The sequence below is a fragment of the Sarcophilus harrisii genome, chromosome 2 (assembly GCF_902635505.1).
Source record: "Sarcophilus harrisii chromosome 2, mSarHar1.11, whole genome shotgun sequence".
Classification (NCBI taxonomy): Eukaryota; Metazoa; Chordata; class Mammalia; order Dasyuromorphia; family Dasyuridae; genus Sarcophilus; species Sarcophilus harrisii.
This window is the reverse complement of record NC_045427.1, coordinates 30,744,789-30,766,106: the sequence shown is the minus strand read 5'-3', so window position 1 is coordinate 30,766,106 and position 21,318 is coordinate 30,744,789.

The window sequence follows — 21,318 nt, the reverse complement described above, 5'->3', positions numbered from 1 at the left end:
TTGGATTTCCAGATTCCATTTCATGTTTTTCTTCTTCTTGCCTTTACTTGAGTGGTCAAGCAATCAAGAAACATTTGTTAAGCTCTTCCTGTGTGCCACATACTTTGCTAAATCCTGGAGATGCAAAGGAAAAACCCCATAAAAATGGGCAATGTGGCGGAGCCAAGATGGCGGAGAAAACACACGCGACTTTCTAAGCTCTTCTCTTACCCTCGTTACCAATATTATATCGAGCCTCAAAAATAGTCTTGGCTGCTACAATTCGGAAAGATAAGAAGTAGAACAACTCACCTGCCAAAGAAAATCTGCAGTCTCGCCAAAAAAGGTTGGATTACATGGGGCCAGGGAGGAGTCGGGCAGACAGGGAGAGAAATTAGGTTCCGAGGAGAGTCTCAAACCGAGGGTGAAAGCACAGATCTCAGCACAAGCCAGCCCCAACCCGCAGTACTGGGCTTTTCCTTGGGCAGTTGTGATCCTGCACGGCAGGAGGACGCAGCCCGGTTAGCCTCCAATCTGCACAGTGGGGAGCTCGGCTTGGGGCCATAGAGCTTTTCCAGGGCCGACTTGCATTGGGCAGAGACACTGGGCAGAGTCCTGGCTGTCTGCGCCAGCTGCTAAACTCACAGTCCCACAAGAGGCTCCGCCTGGGGCGGTGACACTTTCACCACTTAGTCTCTAGCCAAGGGCAATCGATAATCCACTCAGCCTCTACTAAGCCGCTTTGATAGCTCGGCCAGTGCTGAATCCACTTCCTGTTGGGGAAGGAAAACTCTCACTCAGACACTCCCATACCTGGAGCCGAAATCGCTTTAAATCTTTCCCTGCTCTGCAGAGGAAGCTATAACCCTGCCTAGGAGACCTACCCTAAAGGCTTTAAAACATGAATAAAAGATGAAAAGAAAATCGACAGCTTCTATGCAGAAAAAGAGCAGGTCAGGCAAACCTGAAGAGACCTCAAACAGCAAAAATGCATCAGACTGTCCTCCTTTACATAATGCTCTCATGAAGAGACCATTAAAAGTCCTCAAAAGAGAGTTAGAAGATAAATGGGGAAAGGAAAGAGAAGCTACAAGAGAGCAACAACTTCCTGAAATACTTAATTGGAAAAGTTAAAAATTCCAGGAAGTGCAAATTGGTGAATTGGAAAAAATAAAAAATCACAGGAAAGTAAGAATTGTGAATTGAAAAATAAAGAATTCACTAGAAAGTAGGATCCGTGAATTGGAAAAGACAAAGAACACGCATAGAAAGTAGGATCGTGAATTGAAAAGAAAATAATTCACTAAAAAAAAATTAGTGAAATGGAAAAATTCCACAGACCAAAACAATACATTCAAAAACCTAATTGGACATATACAGAAAGAATAAAAAAGCTAATGAAGAAAATAATTCTTTAAAAATTAGAACTGAACAAATTGAAACTAATGATGCATTGAGACAGCAAGAATCAGTCAAGCAAACCAAAATGACAAACTGGAAAAACCATGAATTATCTACTTGCTAAAATGACAGACTTGGAAAATAGATCTAGGAGAGATAATCTGAGGATTATTGGACTTTCCAAAACTATGATGAAAAAAAGAGCCTAGATACTATTTTACAAGAAATCATCAAAGAGAACTGCCTATGATGTAATAGAATCGTAAGGTAAAATAGGCATTGAAAGAATTCATCGAACACCTTCTGAAAGAAACCCTAAAATAAAAACACCAAGGAAATATTGTGGCAAAATTTCAGAACTATCAGATAAAGGAAAAAATTTTACAAGCAGCAACAAAAACCATTTAAATACAGAAAAGTGCCACAATAAGGATCACCCAGGATCTGGCTGCCTCTACATTAAAGGAAAGAAGGGCCTGGAATATGATATTCGAAAGGCACAAGAACTTGGATGCAGCCAAGAATAAACTACCCAGCTAAGTTGAGCATTTTCTTCCAGGGAAGAAGATGGACATTTAATGAAACAAATGAATTCCATTTGTTTCTGAAGAAAACCAGAATTAAACAAAAAATTTGATCTCCAAGAATAGAACTCAAGAGATGCAGAAAAGGTAAAATAACTCTTGAGAATTGTATTTGTTGTGGATATACAAAAAATACATGTAAAATTTGATAGTACTGAATAACTATAAAAAAGGGAAGTAGAATGAAAAGTGGATGATGGCAGAATAAGGTGGGAAGGAGGGATAAAAAGAGGGAAACCATCCCACAAAGAGGCTAAGGAAACTATCATATCTGAGGGAATTAGAGAGGGGAGGAACATTGTGTGAATCTTACTCTCATCAGAGTTGGCTCAAAGGAAAAATAATTGACATTTGTTAGAGAAAATTCTCTCCACTTCATTAAAAACGGGGAGAGGAAAAGGGAAAAGAAAGAGTAATAAGGGAAGGAAGGGGAAAGACTCAAAGGGGGAGGGAGGATTATAAAGAGGATAAGTATCGGATACAGAGGGGTACATAAGTTTAAAAGGGGAAAGAGGGTTGGGGAGGCAAGAATAAGTAAAGCACAATCTGGGGGTTATTAGGATGGCAGGAAATACAGATTTAGTAATTCTAACCGAAATGTGAATGGGATGAACTCCCCATAAAGAGGAGGCAGATAGCAGACTGGATCAAAAGTCAGAACCCTACAATATGTTAGTTTACAAGAAACACATTTAAAGCAGGGGGATACATATAGAGTAAAGGTAAAAGGCTGGAGCAAAATCTATTATGCTTCAGGTGAAGTCAAAAAGAGGGTAGCCATCCTTATCTCAGATCAAGCAAAAGTAAAAATTGATCTAATTAAAAGAGATAAGGAAGGAAACTACATCCTGCTAAAGGAGTCATAAACAACGAAGCAATATCAATATTAAACATATATGCACCAAGTGGTATGGCACTCAGCTTCCTAAAGGAGAAGTTAAGAGAGTTGCAAGAAGAAATAGACAACAAAACTGTAATAGTAGGAGATCTCAACCTTGCACTCTCAGAATTAGACAAATCAAACCACAAAACAAATAAGAAAGAAATTAAAGAAGTAAACAGAATATTAGAAAAATTAGGTATGTTGGATCTTTGAGAAAATTGAATGGAGATAGAAGGAATATACTTTCTTCTCAGCAGTTCATGGAACCTATTCAAAATTGACCATATATTAGGACATAAAGACCTCAAAATTAAATGCAAGAAAGCAGAAATAGTAAATGCTTTCTTTTCAGATCATGATGCAATAAAACTACATTCAACAAAAAATTAGGGAAATAGACCAAAAGTAATTGGAAACTAAACAATCTCATCTTAAAGAATGATTGGGTGAAGCAGCAAATTATAGATACAATTAATAATTTCACTCAAGATAATGACAATGATGAGACATCATACCAAAATTTGTGGGATGCAGCCAAAGCGGTAATAAGAGGGAATTTTATATCCTTAGAGGCTTACTTGAATAAAACAGAGAAAGAAAAGATTAATGAATTGGGCTTGCAACTAAAAAAACTAAAAAGACCAAATTAAAACCCCAATCAAATACTAAATTGGAAATTCTAAAAATTAAAAGGAGAAATTAAAAATATTGAAAGTAAAAATCTATTGAACTAATTAATAAAACTAAGAGTTGGTTCTATGAAAAAGCCAATAAAATAGATAAGCCTTTGGTAAATCTGATTAGAAAAAAGGAGGGAGGAAAATGAAATTAGTAGTCTTAAAATGAAAAGGAGAACTTTCCACCAAGGAAGAGGAAATTAGAGAAATAATAAGGAGTTATTTTGCTCAACTTTATGCCAATAAATTTGATAACCTAAGTGAAATGGATGACTACCTCCAAAAAATATAGACTTCCCAGACTAACAGAGGAGGAATGCAATTGCTTGAATAGTCCCATTTCAGAAAAAGAAATAGAACAGGCAATTAAACAACTCCCCTAAGAAAAAATCCCCAGGACCAGATGGATTTCATTGAATTTTACCAAACATTTAAAGAACAATTGGCCCCAATGCTATATAAATTATTTGATAAAATAGGGAATGAAGGAGTCCTACCAAATTCCTTCTATGACACAGACATGGTACTGATACCTAAACCAGGTAGGCTGAAAACAGAGAAAGAAAATTATAGACCAATCTCCTAATGAATATTGATGCTAAAATCTTAAATAAGATATTAGCAAAAGACTACAGAAAATCATCTCCAAGATAATACACTATGATCAAGTAGGATTTATACCAGGAATGCAGGGCTGGTTCAATATTAGGAAAACTATCAATATAATTGGCCATGTTAATAACCAAATTAACAAAAACCATATGATCATCTCAATAGATGCAGAAAAAGCATTTGATAAAATCCAACATCCATTCCTATTAAAAACACTTGAGAGTATAGGAATAAATGGACTTTTCCTTAAAATAATCAGCAGCATCTATTTAAAACCATCAGTAAGCATCATATGTAATGGAGACAAACTGCAACCATTCCTAATAAGATCTGAGTGAAACAGGGTTGCCCACTATCACGTTACTATTTAATATTGTATTAGAAACGCAGCTATAGCAATAAGAGCTGAGAAAGAGATTAAAGGAATAAGAATAGGCAATGAGGAAGCCAAATTATCACTCTTTGCCGATGACATGATGGTATACTTAGAGAACCCCAGAGATTCTGCTAAAAAGTTATTAGAAATAATCCACAACTTTAGCAAAGTTGCTGGTTATAAAATAAACCCACATAAGTCATCAGCATTCTTATATATCACTAACAAAATCCAACAGTCAGAGTTACAAAGAGAAATTCCATTTAAAGTAACTACTGATAATATAAAATATTTAGGAATCTATCTGCCAAGGGAAATTCAGAAACTTTATGAGCAAAATTACAGACCACTTTTCACACAAATTAAGTCTGATCTAACCAATTGAAAATATTAAATGCTCTTGGATAGGGCGAGCAAATATAATAAAGATGACAATATTACCTAAACTAATCTATTTATTTAGCTATACCAATCAGACTCCCAAAAACTATTTTAATGACCTAGAAAAATAACAACAAAGTTCATATGGAAAACAAAAGGTCAAGAATTTCAAGGAATTAATGAAAAAAATCAAATGATGGTGGCTTAGCTGTACCAGATCTAAAATTATATTATAGAGCAGCAGTTACCAAAACTATTTGGTATTGGCTAAGGAATAGATTAGTTGATCAGTGGAATAGAGTAGGTTCAAGGGATAAAACAGTCAACAAATATAGCAACCTAGTCTTTGACAAACCCAAAGATCCCAGCTTTTGGGATAAGAACTTACTGTTTGATAAAAATTGCTGTGGAAAATTGGAAACTAATATAGGCAGAAACTAGGCATTGATCCATACTTAACGCCATACACCAAGATAAGGTCAAAATGGGTTCATGACCTAGGCATAAAGAATGAAATCATTAATAAATTAGAGGAACATAGGATAGTTTACCTCTCAGACCTGTGGAAGGGGAAGGTCTTTATGACCAAAGCAGAACTAGAGATCATTACTGACCACAAAATAGAAAATTTTGATTATACCAAACTGAAAAGTTTTTGTACAAACAAATCTAATGCAGACAAGATTAGAAGGGAAGCAATAAACTGGGAAAATATTTTTACAGTCAAAGGTTCTGATAAAGGCCTCATTTCCAAAATATATAGAGAATTAACTTAATTTATAAAAATCAAGCCATTCTCCAATTGAAAATGGTCAAAGGATATGAACAGACAATTTCAGATGAAGAAATTGAAACTATTTCTAGTCATATGAAAAGATGCTCCAAGTCATTATTAATCAGAGAAATGCAAATTAAGACAACTCTAAGATACATCACACACCTGTCAGATTGGCTAAAATGACAGGAAAAAATAATGATGATTGTTGGAGGGGATGTGGGAAAACTGGGACATTGATTCATTGTTGGTGGAGTTGTGAACGAATCCAACCATTTTGGAGAGTAGTTTGGAACTATGCTCAAAAAGTTATCAAACTGTGCATACCCTTTGATCCAGCAGTGTTACTACTGGGATTATATCCCAAAGAGATTATAAAGAAGGGAAAGGGACCTGTATGTGCACGTTATGTTTGTGGCAGCCCTTTGTAGTGGTTAGAAACTGAAACTGAATGGATGTCCATCAGTTGGAGAATGGCTGAATAAATTGTGGTATATGAAAATTATGGAATATTACTGTTCTGTAAGAAATGACCAACAGGATGATTTCAGAAAGGCCTGGAGAGACTTACACAACTGATGCTGAGTGAAATGAGCAGGACCAGGAGATCATTATATACTTCAACAACAATACTAGATGATGACCAGTTCTGATGGATCAGGCCATCCTCAGCAACAAGATCAACCAAATCATTTCTAATGGAGCAGTAATGAACTGAACCAGCTATACCCAGAAAAAGAACTCTGGGGATGACTAAAACCATTACATTGAATTCCCTAATCCCTATATTTATGCACACCTGCATTTTTGATTTCCTTCAAAGCTAATTGTACAATATTTCAGAGTCTGATTCTTTTGTACAGCAAAATAATGTTTTGGTCATGTATACTTATTATGTATCTAAGTTATATTTTAATATATTTAACATCTACTGGTCATCCTGCCATTTAGGGAGGGGGGGTGGGGGTAGAGTGAAAATTGGAACAAGAGGTTTGGAAATTGTTAATGCTGTAAAGTTACCCATGTATATATCCTGTAAATTAAAGGCTATTAAATTAAAAAAAAAAAAAAAAAAAAAAAAGAAGGGAAAGGGACCTGTATGTGCACGAATGTTTATGGCAACCCTCTTTGTAGTGGCTAGAAACTGGAAACTGTTGGAGAATGGCTGAATAAATTGTGGTATATGAAAAAAAAAAAAAAAAAAATGGGCAATGTGACATCCACGTGTTTTGCTGCAAGTACCAAGTAGATATAAATGTAATATTTTGACATCTTTTCACGGTTCTTTCAGTAGTTTTCTCCAGCCTCTTCTGCCATGAGGATATCTAATATCCATCCTTAAAAATATTCTCAGGGAACTTTTCTTTTCTTCCTAAGCTTATTACCAGGCCAACGATCCCAACATGTCATGTTGGGAGCAGAATTTTGCATTCCCTGTCAAATATCATGAAACAACACATAGGTTCATGATGGTTAGAGCAGATCGTAGATTTTTAAAATTACATTTGACACCAAAATCTTAGCTGAATTTGTGCCATCGTGTTCAAAAAGAATTTTTGAAATTCCAATCTAAGTAAGCCTATCTCCTTTTCAAAATCATTCAAACCATCAACATCATTTTCAGGGAATTATTTCTTTATTAAGTTGTACTTCTGGAGTTTTTATTAAGTATAGATTTTCAGTGCCTTGATGCTCTCTAATTTTTTCTCTTTTCACATACAAGTAACCCCTTGATTTTTAATCTTATTTCCTTTAATCTAAGTTTAAAATTGAAATGGTTTCCTGCTGATCATCATACAGTGATTTATAACACATTTCCGTGTAATAGATTATATCATTCACACAAGGAAGGCAGGATCAAGCCCTTGTCTACAATTAGATTTTTTTTTTTAATTCGGAGAATTGCATTAGGTTGGGCCATTGATCTATTTTCAATAATTATTATGTTATTATTGATTATGATGCATAATAAAAAATATTGATGGAAAGCTGGGTGGCACAGTGGACAGAATGCTGAGTAGTCAGGAAGATTCCTCTTCCTGCCTCAGGCTAGTTGTGTGATTTTAGGCAAGCCACTTAGTCCTGTTTGTCTCAGTTTCTTCATCAGAAAAATGAGCTAGAGAAAGAAAAAGAAACCACTATCACTGTCCAATATCTCTGACAATAAAATGCCAAATAAGGTCACAAAGAGTCAGACATGATTGAAAAATGACTGAACGCAAGAGCATTCATAATGTCAATCCGTTTTATTGGCTCTCTTCATTTACCTGTGGTCAGCACCTTTTGCATCAAAGAACTTTAAGTAGGCGGGGTTGGTATTTCTGATTAGTTCCCGCCTTTTGTGCCTTCTTATTGGACTAGAACACAAAGGAGCACTCATTTCTCTACTGGCCTGTCGAGTTGATGATCACAACTGTTCTGAATAGCATCATGATGCAACTCTGTGCTGCCCCCTCTATTTCTTAAGGTTCATGGGAGCTGGCCACAGTGCTTAGTCAAAGAATGGTATCTTCCGATCCCAATTGGTTGATGCTTTTGGGATCTTATCAGACCTTCACACCTCCCAAAATGGTCTCGGGACACACACAGTCACCCTGGCTGACACTCCATACTCTGCCATTGTTCATCCCAACATGGACAATGGATCTGGCATTTAAAAAGTTTTTGTTATCATTATTACCATTAAAACCGGTTTTTATCACAACCTGTGATCTGACTTCTCTTATATTTTAAGGACATTTTAAGGACATATTTAAGGACATTTTAAGGGCTTAAATCTTAATTGCAATGAATGATGATTTTCTGAGATCTCATTTTAGTATGGGGATCCCAGGATGCTGTCTCTGTGTGTTCCCTCCATGTCCATCCAGCTGACTTGGAGAACAACTATTTGCAGTCCTAGGAACAATGAATACAATGCAGCTCTGTGGTTTGTGTAATGTGGAACTATTATGAACCAGCAGACAACATAATAAGATGGCCTCTACCCTGAGGAACTACCAACAATCTAGTTGATGACATATAATGAGCTTTGGAGTGAGAGCTAATAATCACATTAAGCTTTAGGGTTACACACAAGCATAATAAGGAAAGCCAATAATTACGTAGTCCTTTATGTTTACAATAAAAATGTAAGGTCACCATATAGATTGCTGGCAGCAAAGTGGATTCAGGAAAATGTGTTCAAATTCATCCTCTGTCTCAGACCTGTGGAAGGGGAAGGTCTTTATGACCAAAGCAGAACTAGAGATCATTACTGATCACAAAATAGAAAATTTCGATTATACCAAACTGAAAAGTTTTTGTACAAACAAAACTAATGCAGACAAGATTAGAAGGGAAGCAATAAACTGGGAAAATATTTTTACAGTCAAAGGTTCTGATAAAGGCCTCATTTCCAAAATATATAGAGAATTAACTCTAATTTATAAAAAATCAAGCCATTCTCCAATTGAAAAATGGTCAAAGGATATGAACAGACAATTCTCAGATGAAGAAATTGAAACTATTTCTAGTCATATGAAAAGATGCTCCAAGTCATTATTAATCAGAGAAATGCAAATTAAGACAACTCTAAGATACCACTACACACCTGTCAGATTGGCTAAGATGACAGGAAAAAATAATGATGATTGTTGGAGGGGATGTGGGAAAACTGGGACATTGATGCATTGTTGGTGGAGTTGTGAACGAATCCAACCATTTTGGAGAGTAGTTTGGAACTATGCTCAAAAAGTTATCAAACTGTGCATACCCTTTGATCCAGCAGTGTTACTACTGGGATTATATCCCAAAGAGATTATAAAGAAGGGAAAGGGACCTGTATGTGCACGAATGTTTGTGGCAGCCCTTTTTGTAGTGGCTAGAAACTGGAAACTGAATGGATGTCCATCAGTTGGAGAATGGCTGAATAAATTGTGGTATATGAAAATTATGGAATATTACTGTTCTGTAAGAAATGACCAACAGGATGATTTCAGAAAGGCCTGGAGAGACTTACACGAACTGATGCTGAGTGAAATGAGCAGGACCAGGAGATCATTATATACTTCAACAACAATACTAGATGATGACCAGTTCTGATGGATCAGGCCATCCTCAGCAACGAGATCAACCAAATCATTTCTAATGGAGCAGTAATGAACTGAACTAGCTATGCCCAGAAAAAGAACTCTGGGAGATGACTAAAAACCATTACATTGAATTCCCGATCCCTATATTTATGCCCACCTGCATTTTTGATTTCCTTCACAAGCTAATTGTACAATATTTCAGAGTCTGATTCTTTTTGTACAGCAAAATAACGGTTTGGTCATGTATACTTATTGTGTATCTAATTTATATTTTAATGTATTTAACATCTACTGGTCATCCTGCCATCTAGGGGAGGGGGTGGGGGGGGGGTAAGAGGTGAAAAATTGGAACAAGAGGTTTGGCAATTGTTAATGCTGTAAAGTTACCCATGCATATATCCTGTAAATAAAAGGCTATTAAAAAAAAAAAAAACAAATTCATCCTCTGTCACTTATTAGATGTGTGATTCACAGTAAGTCACTTAACCTATGCCTCAGTTTCCCAATTTATAAAATGGAGATAATAATAATACCTTCTCCCTGAGTTGTTGTGAGAATAAAATCATATTTGTAAAGCATTTTGTAAGACTTAGCTAATGCTAGTTTTATTATTCTCATCCTCATTATTATTACTATTAATCTCAATAACTCAGTGAGGTCCAAGCACATTATCCCCAATTAATAGATGAAAAAACTGAGGCCAACTGAGATTGAGTGATCTGCTCAAGGCCACACAGATAAAAAGTGGTGAAGCCTCTGTCTTTGTACTCTTTTGAATCCCTATATCACCTTTGGCTTTGTTTTTCAAATATTGATTAAGGGTATCAGGAATTTTTGATGTGCTTTGGATTTCTAGATTCCATTTTGTTGGAATACACGGGACCCACCTGACAGTGGCTGCTGGAGATCCAACCCAGAATGGATCACCTCTTGTGAGAAGATGATACAAGGAGACTGAGAGGCAGGTGCTGTTCTCTGGCCTCTCCACTGAGAGACCCTTGCGTTGTCTGATCTCTCTCTTCTTCCCTCTGCTTCCAACTTATCTCATTCCCAGACCACAACACCTGTGTCAGCAAAGGCTGCCCTGCAGCTCCTTCAGATGCTATGATCCACAGCTGTGGAGGCTCTTGGAGAATTGACCTGTCCCTTAATACCATTTCATGTTTTTCTTCTTGTTGTCTTTATTTGAGTGGCCAATCAATCAAGAAACATTTGTTAAACTCTTCCTTTTAAGTCACTTATATGCATCCAGGTCCTCTTACCTTAAATGCATATCTTCCCCACCCCACCCCTAACCCTACTCCCCAATCCCAGTTTCCCATAAAGACTGAAGATGCTATAAGAAAAAGAAAGTTTTTTATTTTTATTTTTTTCAGAGTGACCTTCCCCTGTCTGTGGAAAGCAGATACTGGCAGATGCTTTTCTCCTGCTCTGTTCCTGACCTTCTGGACTATCCCCCCTTCCTGTAATGCAGAGATTCTCTCTCCCTGTCCCCTTTGCAGATCTTCTTTATCTGATCTATTTCCCTATTAGAATATAAGCACCTTGGAGAGTCAGGACTGGATTTTGGGTGGCAGTACATTGATTGCCTATATCTGTATTCCTAGGTTATTGTAGTAGTTGGTATCCCTTTCCCCCCCTTCCCGCTTAACTTATCAAATCATGAAACTTTTAACAGATCAAGGAAGTCTTATGGACCGTTACTGAGACAATGTTGGAATATGGGAGGAACATAACATGGCTTGGCTAGCACACTCAAACATCATCCCATATATGGCGCCATTTCCCCAAATCTAGCTTCATGCACAAGCTTAATCCATATCAATAGCATTTCTTAGAGTCCCCAGAGAAAAATGGAGGGAAGGGCTTTTTTATTCAATTTAATTAGATTCAGTAAACATATTACCATCAGCTGCATTGTTATCAATATTAAAATTAATAAATATGCCATCTCAAGAATTCATGAGTCCTTTCCAAAAGACAGCAATTTAAAGAATAGGGCAATGTAAATGTTCACAGCTGAGTTTCAGTTAACCTTTTTGTGCCTCAGTTTCTTCATGTAGAATGAAGGAACTACACTAGCCTTCTATCTCTGGAGTGATGATCAAGGATTGAGTCCTTGCCAAAACAGAGACCTGGATGAAGAGTTTCGTCCCTTTTCAGAGATGGGGTATAGTGTGCAGCTGAATTCCCCCAGTATAACTGATTGCTTAGTTTCTCTGGTCAGGGTGACCAATCAAGAACCCGGGGATCTTCGGAGAACCAAGAGGCTGAGCCATTCAAGGAAAATAATGATTATGGGGTCATAAGAGAAAAAAATTAGGCTGCCTCAGCCAGAGAAGCTTTATACATCTCCAGTGGTATAATCTTTAGACATCTTTATACAATGGTACAATCTTTATACATCTCCCATGCAATAATCCTTCTATTGCAAGTGTAGGTAGTTTGGGACTCCACAGATGAAAAGTAAAATCAGGTGTCTTCCTCACAGGAGGTGTGAGTGAGCAGAGAAAAAAGCAGCATAGACTGAGGAGGACTTAGATAGGGTGACAGTTCAATTATACTTCATCAGGAAACAATATGGAACCCAGCGTACTTCCCTTTACTGAATGTTCCCTTCTTAGTCTAACACGGGGGGGGTGTTTATCCTCATCACTTAATTATAGCTAATCAGCAGCAGGCTCACAGGCCAGTGCAGGATGACAGGACTTTGAGGAATCAGCTCTGTGCTTCCTGAAGCAGCTCTGGCCAGAACATGGCTCATTGGCAAAGCTGAGAATCTCCAGTGCACTGGTAAAGAAGGGGAAAAGAGGCCAAACCCTGGGCCAAAGCAGAGCCAGACCCTCCCACCCAAGCATGGCCCCATGGAGGAAAGCAGATACTGGCAGATGTTTTTCTCCTGCTCCATTCCTGACCTTCTGGACTATTCCCCCTTCCTGTAATGTAAATATTCTCCCTTCTTGTCCCCTTTGCAGATCGATTTCCCTATTAGAATATAAGCACCTTGGAGGGTCAGAACTGGGTTTTTGGGTGACAGTACATTGATTGCCTGTATCTGTATTCCTAGGTTATTGTAGTGGTTGGTATACAGTAAGCACTTAATAAAAACTGATCCTTTAACCTTTCTTTAACCACTCTCTGAGACCAGAAGTTACAGAAAAGATCCAGATCTACATTAATGGAAAGAATTTCCTCACTTGGCTATTTCCTTTGTCAATAAAAGCACAAGAAGTTAGGTCAATAAATAAAAGAAAACAATTCAACTTTCCAGTCAAAATGGCCTGATAGCTTTTGTCTCAACCAGGCTGCTTTTCTTGCACGTCTTCCATACCTCTGGTTTTCAGAATAATAATAATGGCTAGCATTTAAGTAATGTCTTAAGATTTGTGGATTACTTTCCAGACAACTCATTTGATTCTTAGGACAACTCTGGAGGCAGGTATATTATATTACTATTCCCATTTTACTGATGAGGAAACTGAGGGACATCCAGGGTCACAAAGCTTGTCCTCCTCCTCCTCTCCCGCTTTTTTTTTAACCATCTTTTTAGTCCTTAAACCCTTTCTCATTTCTCCAATTATTGGTTCTCTCTCCCTATTCACAGATTTTACTTAATTGGATTCAGGTTTTTCCCACAGTAGGACACTGTTTCCTGTAGAAGAGTTTAGCCCAGAGAGCCTAGCTCATTGTTTATTTGTTTTGGGTCCAGACCTGTGAGTTTGTCCTTAAAGGGAATTCTCTACAAGCCTGGCTTTTACTTAAGTGTTTGTTGATATCAAACAGATTCTTTCTGTAATCAGTAACATTATATCTCAACATGAAACAAGGTTTTTCAGTGTTATTGAACTTGGATAATCTAATGATTCTTTGTTGTGGTTTTTAAATAGCTTTGTGATTTCACTGATAGGAGGATCTCCCAGGGAAGAAATGCTCCCTCTCCAAGACATGATCTTAGAAAGCTGCCTAGAAGGTTCAGAGGTTATGTGACTTGCACAGGATACACAGTCAGGACGTGTCAGAAAGCCAGGCTGTAACCAAAGCACCGTGATTGCTGCCTCTCTTGTGTTTCATAAACAGACCAGTTGTAACACACATTTCAGTTTGACAAATGTTCCTTATTTATCCAGGGCAAAGATGAGTTTCATTCTTGTTCTAACTGAATGAATCAAGTTGCTCAGCCAGTCAGTGTTAGGACTCTTTGCTGATAGTATCCTGGGTAGAGGAGTCAAGAACTCAAGGGGCTCAAAGGAGTCAAATTATTAAAAATTTGGGTTTTCATGTCACTTCCCAGGAACTTCCCAGCCTCTCCTCAACTTCTCCTCTTTCTGTTTTAATTTTTTTATTCTGAACTTAAATACCCCCCCCCCCCCCCACACACACACAAAAGCACTCAGAAGAACACTAAAAGAAGATGCTAATTTGGAACTGTGTCCAAAGGATCAACAGGGCTTCTATTGCACTTGTATCCCAAAGAGATACTAAAGGAGGGAAAGGGACCCACATGTGCAGAAATGTTTGTGGCAGCCTCTTTGTAGTGGCCAAAAACTGGAAACTGAGTGGATGCCCATCAGTTGGAGAATGGCTGAATAAATTGTGGTATATGAATATTATGGAATATTATTGTTCTGTAAGAAATGACCAACAGGATGATTTCAGAGAGGCCTAGAGAGATTTACACGAACTGATGGTGAGTGAAACGAGCAGGGCCAGGAGATCATTATACATGGCAATAAGACTATAAGATAATCAATTCTGATGGGCGTGGCTATCTTCAACAATGAATTGATTCAGACCAGTTCCAATGACCTTGTGATAAAGAGAGCCATCTATGCTCAGAGAGAGGACTGTGGGAACTGACTGTTGAATACAACATAGCATTCAAACTCTTTCTGTTATTATTTGCTTGCATTGTATTTTCTTTCTCATTTTTTCCTTTTTGATCTGATTTTTCTCATGCAGCATCATAATTGTATAAATATGTATACATATATTGGATTTAACGTATATACTTTAACATATTTAACATATATTGGCTTACTTGCCATTTAGGGGAGGGGTGGGGAAAAGGGGGTGGAATTTAGAACACAAGGTTTTTCATGGGTCAATGTTGAATCTATGCATATGTTTTGAAAATAAAAAGTGTAATAAAGAAGATGCTATATGGGGTTGTGAATCCATTTCATGGCTTTTTTTTTTCTTTTTTAAAATTTGTATATTATCTAGCATTTTTTTTTAAAAAGTATATGGTCAAAATGGGTTCATGACCTAGGCATAAAGAATGAAATTATTAATAAATTAGAGGAACATAGGATAGTTTACCTCTTAGACCTGTGGAAGGGGAAGGTCTTTATGACCAAAGCAGAACTAGAGATCATTACTGATCACAAAATAGAAAATTTCGATTATACCAAACTGAAAAGTTTTTGTACAAACAAAACTAATGCAGACAAGATTAGAAGGGAAGCAATAAACTGGGAAAATATTTTTACAGTCAAAGGTTCTGATAAAGGCCTCATTTCCAAAATATATAGAGAATTAACTCTAATTTATAAAAAATCAAGCCATTCTCCAATTGAAAAATGGTCAAAGGATATGAACAGACAATTCTCAGATGAAGAAATTGAAACTATTTCTAGTCATATGGAAAAGATGCTCCAAGTCATTATTAATCAGAGAAATGCAAATTAAGACAACTCTAAGATACCACTACACACCTGTCAGATTGGCTAAGATGACAGGAAAAAATAATGATGATTGTTGGAGGGGATGTGGGAAAACTGGGACATTGATGCATTGTTGGTGGAGTTGTGAACGAATCCAACCATTTTGGAGAGTAGTTTGGAACTATGCTCAAAAAGTTATCAAACTGTGCATACCCTTTGATCCAGCAGTGTTACTACTGGGATTATATCCCAAAGAGATTATAAAGAAGGGAAAGGGACCTGTATGTGCACGAATGTTTGTGGCAGCCCTTTTTGTAGTGGCTAGAAACTGGAAACTGAATGGATGTCCATCAGTTGGAGAATGGCTGAATAAATTGTGGTATATGAAAATTATGGAATATTACTGTTCTGTAAGAAATGACCAACAGGATGATTTCAGAAAGGCCTGGAGAGACTTACACGAACTGATGCTGAGTGAAATGAGCAGGACCAGGAGATCATTATATACTTCAACAACAATACTATATGATGACCAGTTCTGATGGACCTGGCCATCCTCAGCAACGAGATCAACCAAATCATTTCTAATGGAGCAGTAATGAACTGAACTAGCTATACCCAGAAAAAGAACTCTGGGAGATGACTAAAAACCATTACATTAAATTCCCAATCCCTATATTTATGCACACATGCATTTTTGATTTCCTTCACAAGCTAATTGTACAATAATTCAGAGCCTGATTCTTTTTGTACAGCAAAATAATGTTTTGGTCATGTATACTTATTGTGTATCTAAGTTATATTTTAATATATTTAACATCTACTGGTCATCCTGCCATCTAGGGGAGGGGGTGGGGGGGGTAAGAGGTGAAAAATTGGAACAAGAGGTTTGACAATTGTTAATGCTGTAAAATTACCCATGTATATATCCTGTAAATAAAAGGCTATTAAATAAAAAATAAAAATAAAAAGTATATGACAAATTTTGCATGTTAATTTTTACATTTTTAGTCATTTGAACTGGGCCAACCAGTTCTGGGTTCAGATATGACCACATATTCTTACTATCTATGGGCCCCTGAATAAGTCACTTCACATGTCTCCCTCAGTTTCCTCATCTATAATATGGGGATCCCACTTCTCAGGATTGCTTCAGTATCATATTGTAAGGCACTTTGCAAACCCCGAAGTGCATAAAATCTAGTAACTAAATTGTGCAGTAGTACCAAGAATCCAAAGGGAGCCCTCCTCATGACCTTTCTCCAGTTTGGAAACAGGAACTTGAGTTTATAGATTTTCCAAAAGTTTTTAACTAGAACAGGCCCGAGGCCTGTGCCTCATGAAAGAGGTTTTTGGCCGAGAAGACTCTCTGTCTCTCTCTCAGGACCCAAAGCGCAGCTGTTGTTTTTTTACTTTTTAAAGAGAACAAGATGGAATATTTTGTTATGTGTTCCTCTGACTCAAGTCTACTGTGGGTAACTGGCTGGTCATTACAGTCATTGGTCAGACCAAGCAGCCCTGTAAGGATCCAGAGAGACTTCTAGGAGCAACGCAATGGGAACTCTGTCTGTGCTTCTTGCCAGGATGTCCCTCAACCATGCCCTGAATCATAAGGGGAAACGGTTTTCTTCTTTCTCCATAAGAAAAACCTCACACAAGTGGAACAGTCAGTTTTTAGAGGTCTTTGAAGATTCCCTAGTACAAAAAAAGAGAGAAGCTACTGCATTAGGCTAAGCTGCCACATTGGCTCAAGACCAATATAGGTGGGCTGTGATCAGCCATGCTGGCTTACTTGCTTTTTGAATGCCCCCATCTCTCATCTCCACGCCTTTGAAATTGCTGCCCCTCCTACCTAGAGACTGTCTTTTCATCTCCATCTCTCAGAATCCTTGGATTACTTCACTAAAAACTAGAAACATCAAGAAAGACTTCATCTGTGTCAAGTATCGCACAGATGAAGCCTTTCTTGATATTTCTAGCTACGAGTGCCATTCCCTTCCCCCTAAATCACTTGTATTCATTGTGTGTTTGTGTGTACACAAACATATATATGTGTATACATATATATATTTACAGACTCACATACATATATACATACATATGTACATATCTATCATCAATCCATCCATCCATCCATTTAACTATCATCTATCTAGCTATCCAGCTACCAGCCTACCTCTCTACCTCTCTATCAATCTACCTATCTATTTACTTATCTGTCTGTCTATTTGTCTCTGTGGGTTTATCTACTTATTTATCTGCCTGTCAACCTATCAGTCTGTTTACTTACCTATCTGTCAGTCTGTCTGTCTGTCTACCTGCCTACTTAACTACTTGCTTGCCTACCTGTCTATCTATTTATCTATCTGTCTGTCTGTCTGTCTACCTACTTAACTAACTACCTGCTTGCCTACCTATCTATCTATCTATCTGTATGTCTGTCTATCTGTCTATCTATCTATCTGTCTGTCTGCTTGTACAAATGCTCCTTATACATTTTATCTTGCCCATCCACGTCTAAATTATGTCATCTGTTCTCCAGTCTACTTTCTACTTTCTACTTGGAATTCATACTCTTGGTCATTGGCCTAGGGATTTCTGAGTGAGGAAACTCCCTCAAATAATGCAAATCAGCATCAACTCTGCAAATTTCAGTCTTCTCTTGGGTCATTCACAGGCTGTGATTTGGCCAGAGTCACACAATCAGTTTATGTCAGAAGATTTACTTGAATCAGATCCTTTTGACCCTAGGCTCACATAGGAAAGTTTTTAGCTTGTTTTTCCTAAGACCAGTCTATCACATCACTTTCCAGAAACATCCCAACCTCTCTCCAACTCACTTTTCTACTTCAATTTAATGTTTTATTCTGAACCCCCAAAAGAGCAATGCTACAAAAGAACTGAGCTAGTTTCTGAGCCACTTCCCTTCCCCCCAAAATGAGCTGGCATAAGTAGAATTATGCCCTCCACAGTGTTTGTACTTTGTTCTGTTTTTTTTCAAGTGATTATTCCTTCATAAAAGCTATGTGATGTTAAATAATTAAGCGGAACTTGTTACCGTTCCCATAAAACTGAGGGAAATGCTACATGTGGGGGCAAATCATATAATTATAGATCCCAGATCTAAAGCTGAAAAGATCCTCTGAAATCTAGTCCAATCTTTTCATTTTAAAGAATGGGAAACTGAGGCCACAGAAGGATGTTTTAGGTATTGAGTAATCCTGATTGTGTGATTCCTCGATACTTGATTCCACACTCGTGCGTTTTGACATCTTTCTCATGATATGTACCCTCATGATATTCCACACTCAATTAGACTTATTCTTATGCCTTTATTAATCTGATGTTTTGGTTCCAGAAGGCAGAGACAGTTTCCTCCTTTGTCTTCATATCCCCTAAGTATATTACCTGGCACATAATAGGACCTCAACAAATGTTCTTTGAATTGAATCTCAATGAATAAATTAAACCATTCAATTAAATTCAGTAATCATTTAATGACTGTTTACATTATTAATGAAGTGCCATTGGCTTGGAGCTCTGCCTCTTTTTTATTGTAGGTGGGATAATTTTAATCCCCACAACTCTAAGTTAGGGATTCTTAACATATTGTGTGTGTCATGGGCCTCTTTGGAAGGCTGGTGAAGACCATGAACCTCTCCCCAGAATGATGTTTAAAAAAAAAAAAACACAAAAAAAAGATCACAAAGGAAACCAGTTATATTAAGTCACAGTATTCAAAATATCTTTTTAAATGAGTTCAGGATAAAAGTAAAATAAAATAAATAAGTCCAGAAACCTGAAGTTAAGAACTCCTGAACCAAGTAGAGTATTTGGTAAAACTCTGAAGCCCCATGTCAATATCTGTTCTTATTAGCATGACGTTTATTGATACCTAAGCTGACATGGAAGGACTGGAATAGATTGGCTCAGTTGGCTCACTTTCTCTCAGGAGGCCCCGTGTTTTGAGTTTTCTTCCAGGAAGTATGGTCTCTTCTTCAGTCATAGATTTTCTCTCATCCTCATCAGCTGTGTTTGTTGTTATTATTGGTTTGTTTGTTTGTTTGTTTTTGCAAATTTCTAATGGAGAATGCAACCTAAACCCATCATCATTCAATCAGTTGACATTTATTAAGCACCTACTATGTGCCAGGAACTATGCTAAATACTGGGGATACAAAAGGGTGAAAGATGGTTCCAATCCTCAAGGGAGCTTGTAATCAAAGTAACTTACAATCAAGTCAAGTGGCTTTCTCTGGAAAAACAAAACCACTGAAAAGCCACACTCATACTGCTCTCCAGCTGTTTCAGTCATGTCCAACTTGCCATGACCCCATTTTGGGGGTATTCTTGACAAAGATATTGGAGTGGTTTAGCATATGCTTCTCTGGCTCTTTTTATAGTTGAGGAAACTGAGGCACATAGGGTGAAGTGACTTGCTCAGATTCACAAAGCTAGTAAGTGTCTGAGTCTGGATTTGAACAAATGTAGCTGAGTCTACCTGATTCCCGGTGTTCCACTGCTCTACCTAGCTCCATTCTTGTGCAAAGAAAAGATAATATAAACTAAAAACTGGGTCAGATGGGGCTAAGTTCCACTTTTCTAGGCTGCCTTAAAACTTCAAGATATGGGTTTTTTTTTTTCAAGGTCACTATTTCTTTACTGTTCTCCTGTGAAGAAAGATTAGTCGGTACCAAAGCTTCTGGTATAATTAATACTAGAAATTCACTCCACCTACATACTATCTGTCTGCCTTTTCTTTAATTTTTTTTTTTAAATTTCTAAATTGCTTTTATTATAAGCAAAATCCTTCCTGCAAGATTATGCACAGAATATGAATTGCACACTTTCCATTTCCAGTCTCAAGACCTACACAAATAAATTAAATTTTGCATATCACAATTTTACAAACACTGCCTTTTCTTTAGAGAAAGAACCAGTAGATGAGGTTGAGTTCAGAATCCTGGGTCCCAGTTCATGCTCTGCTACAATTAGCTGTGTAGTTTGGGGCAGATTTCCTGACCTCTCTGGGTACCAGCTTTCTCCTCTGTCAGTGGAGATGACCAAGATCAGCTCCAGAGCTCCTCTGGGCTCAGACCGTTTGAGATTCCAAGATTTGATTGAGATCCCTCTTAGCAGAGCTGTTTTATCTTGAACCTCCTCCCCCTCTGTCCCTTCTTGTGCTTTCATTATTTCTCTTCAGTGGAGTGACAGGACTCAGTCAACCCTCAGGGAATCCTCCGCTCCCAACTTTATACTTGTCTCATTGAGATCTGCAATTCTCAGCTGGGTCAAATTCACCAATTACGCTGATGCCACATCTTTGCAACAATTTTATAGAAGGATTCTGGGCCAAGAAATCTGAGATGGGATTTTGGCCATTGCCTCAGGGCAATGAATCCACTGAATGGGAGGCTATCTTTTCCCTATCCCTTCCCCCAGGAGCTTCAGACCTTCTCTAATCACTGTTGCTGCCTTAGTTTCTATATTTTTACACATTGCCCTCCATTCTTGTGACCATATTTCCAGCTACATTATTCTTCTAACTCTTGTCTCAACCCCTCACTTTCACATTTCCAATAGAGAAATTTGAAAAAGGAGTATTATCTCCTCCCCTCTCCCTCTGGACTTTTTCCTGCTTTGAAATAGCTGGACAGAGGCCATGATTCCCCATCCCACTCCCATCTATAGATCAATCAGTGAGCATTTATGAAGCATCCTATGTATGGGCTGGGCACGGTGCTGGGAGCTGAGGAGACAAAGCTGAACTAGTCCTTGCCATCAAGGAGCCTCCATTCTAGCAGGGACAAGAAGGGTTCATATACAAGCATATGCAAATTATAAAACTGGGCCAAGAATAGACCCACCTGTGATTTCTTTAATATAGAGAACTTCCAGTAAGAAAACTTCCTCT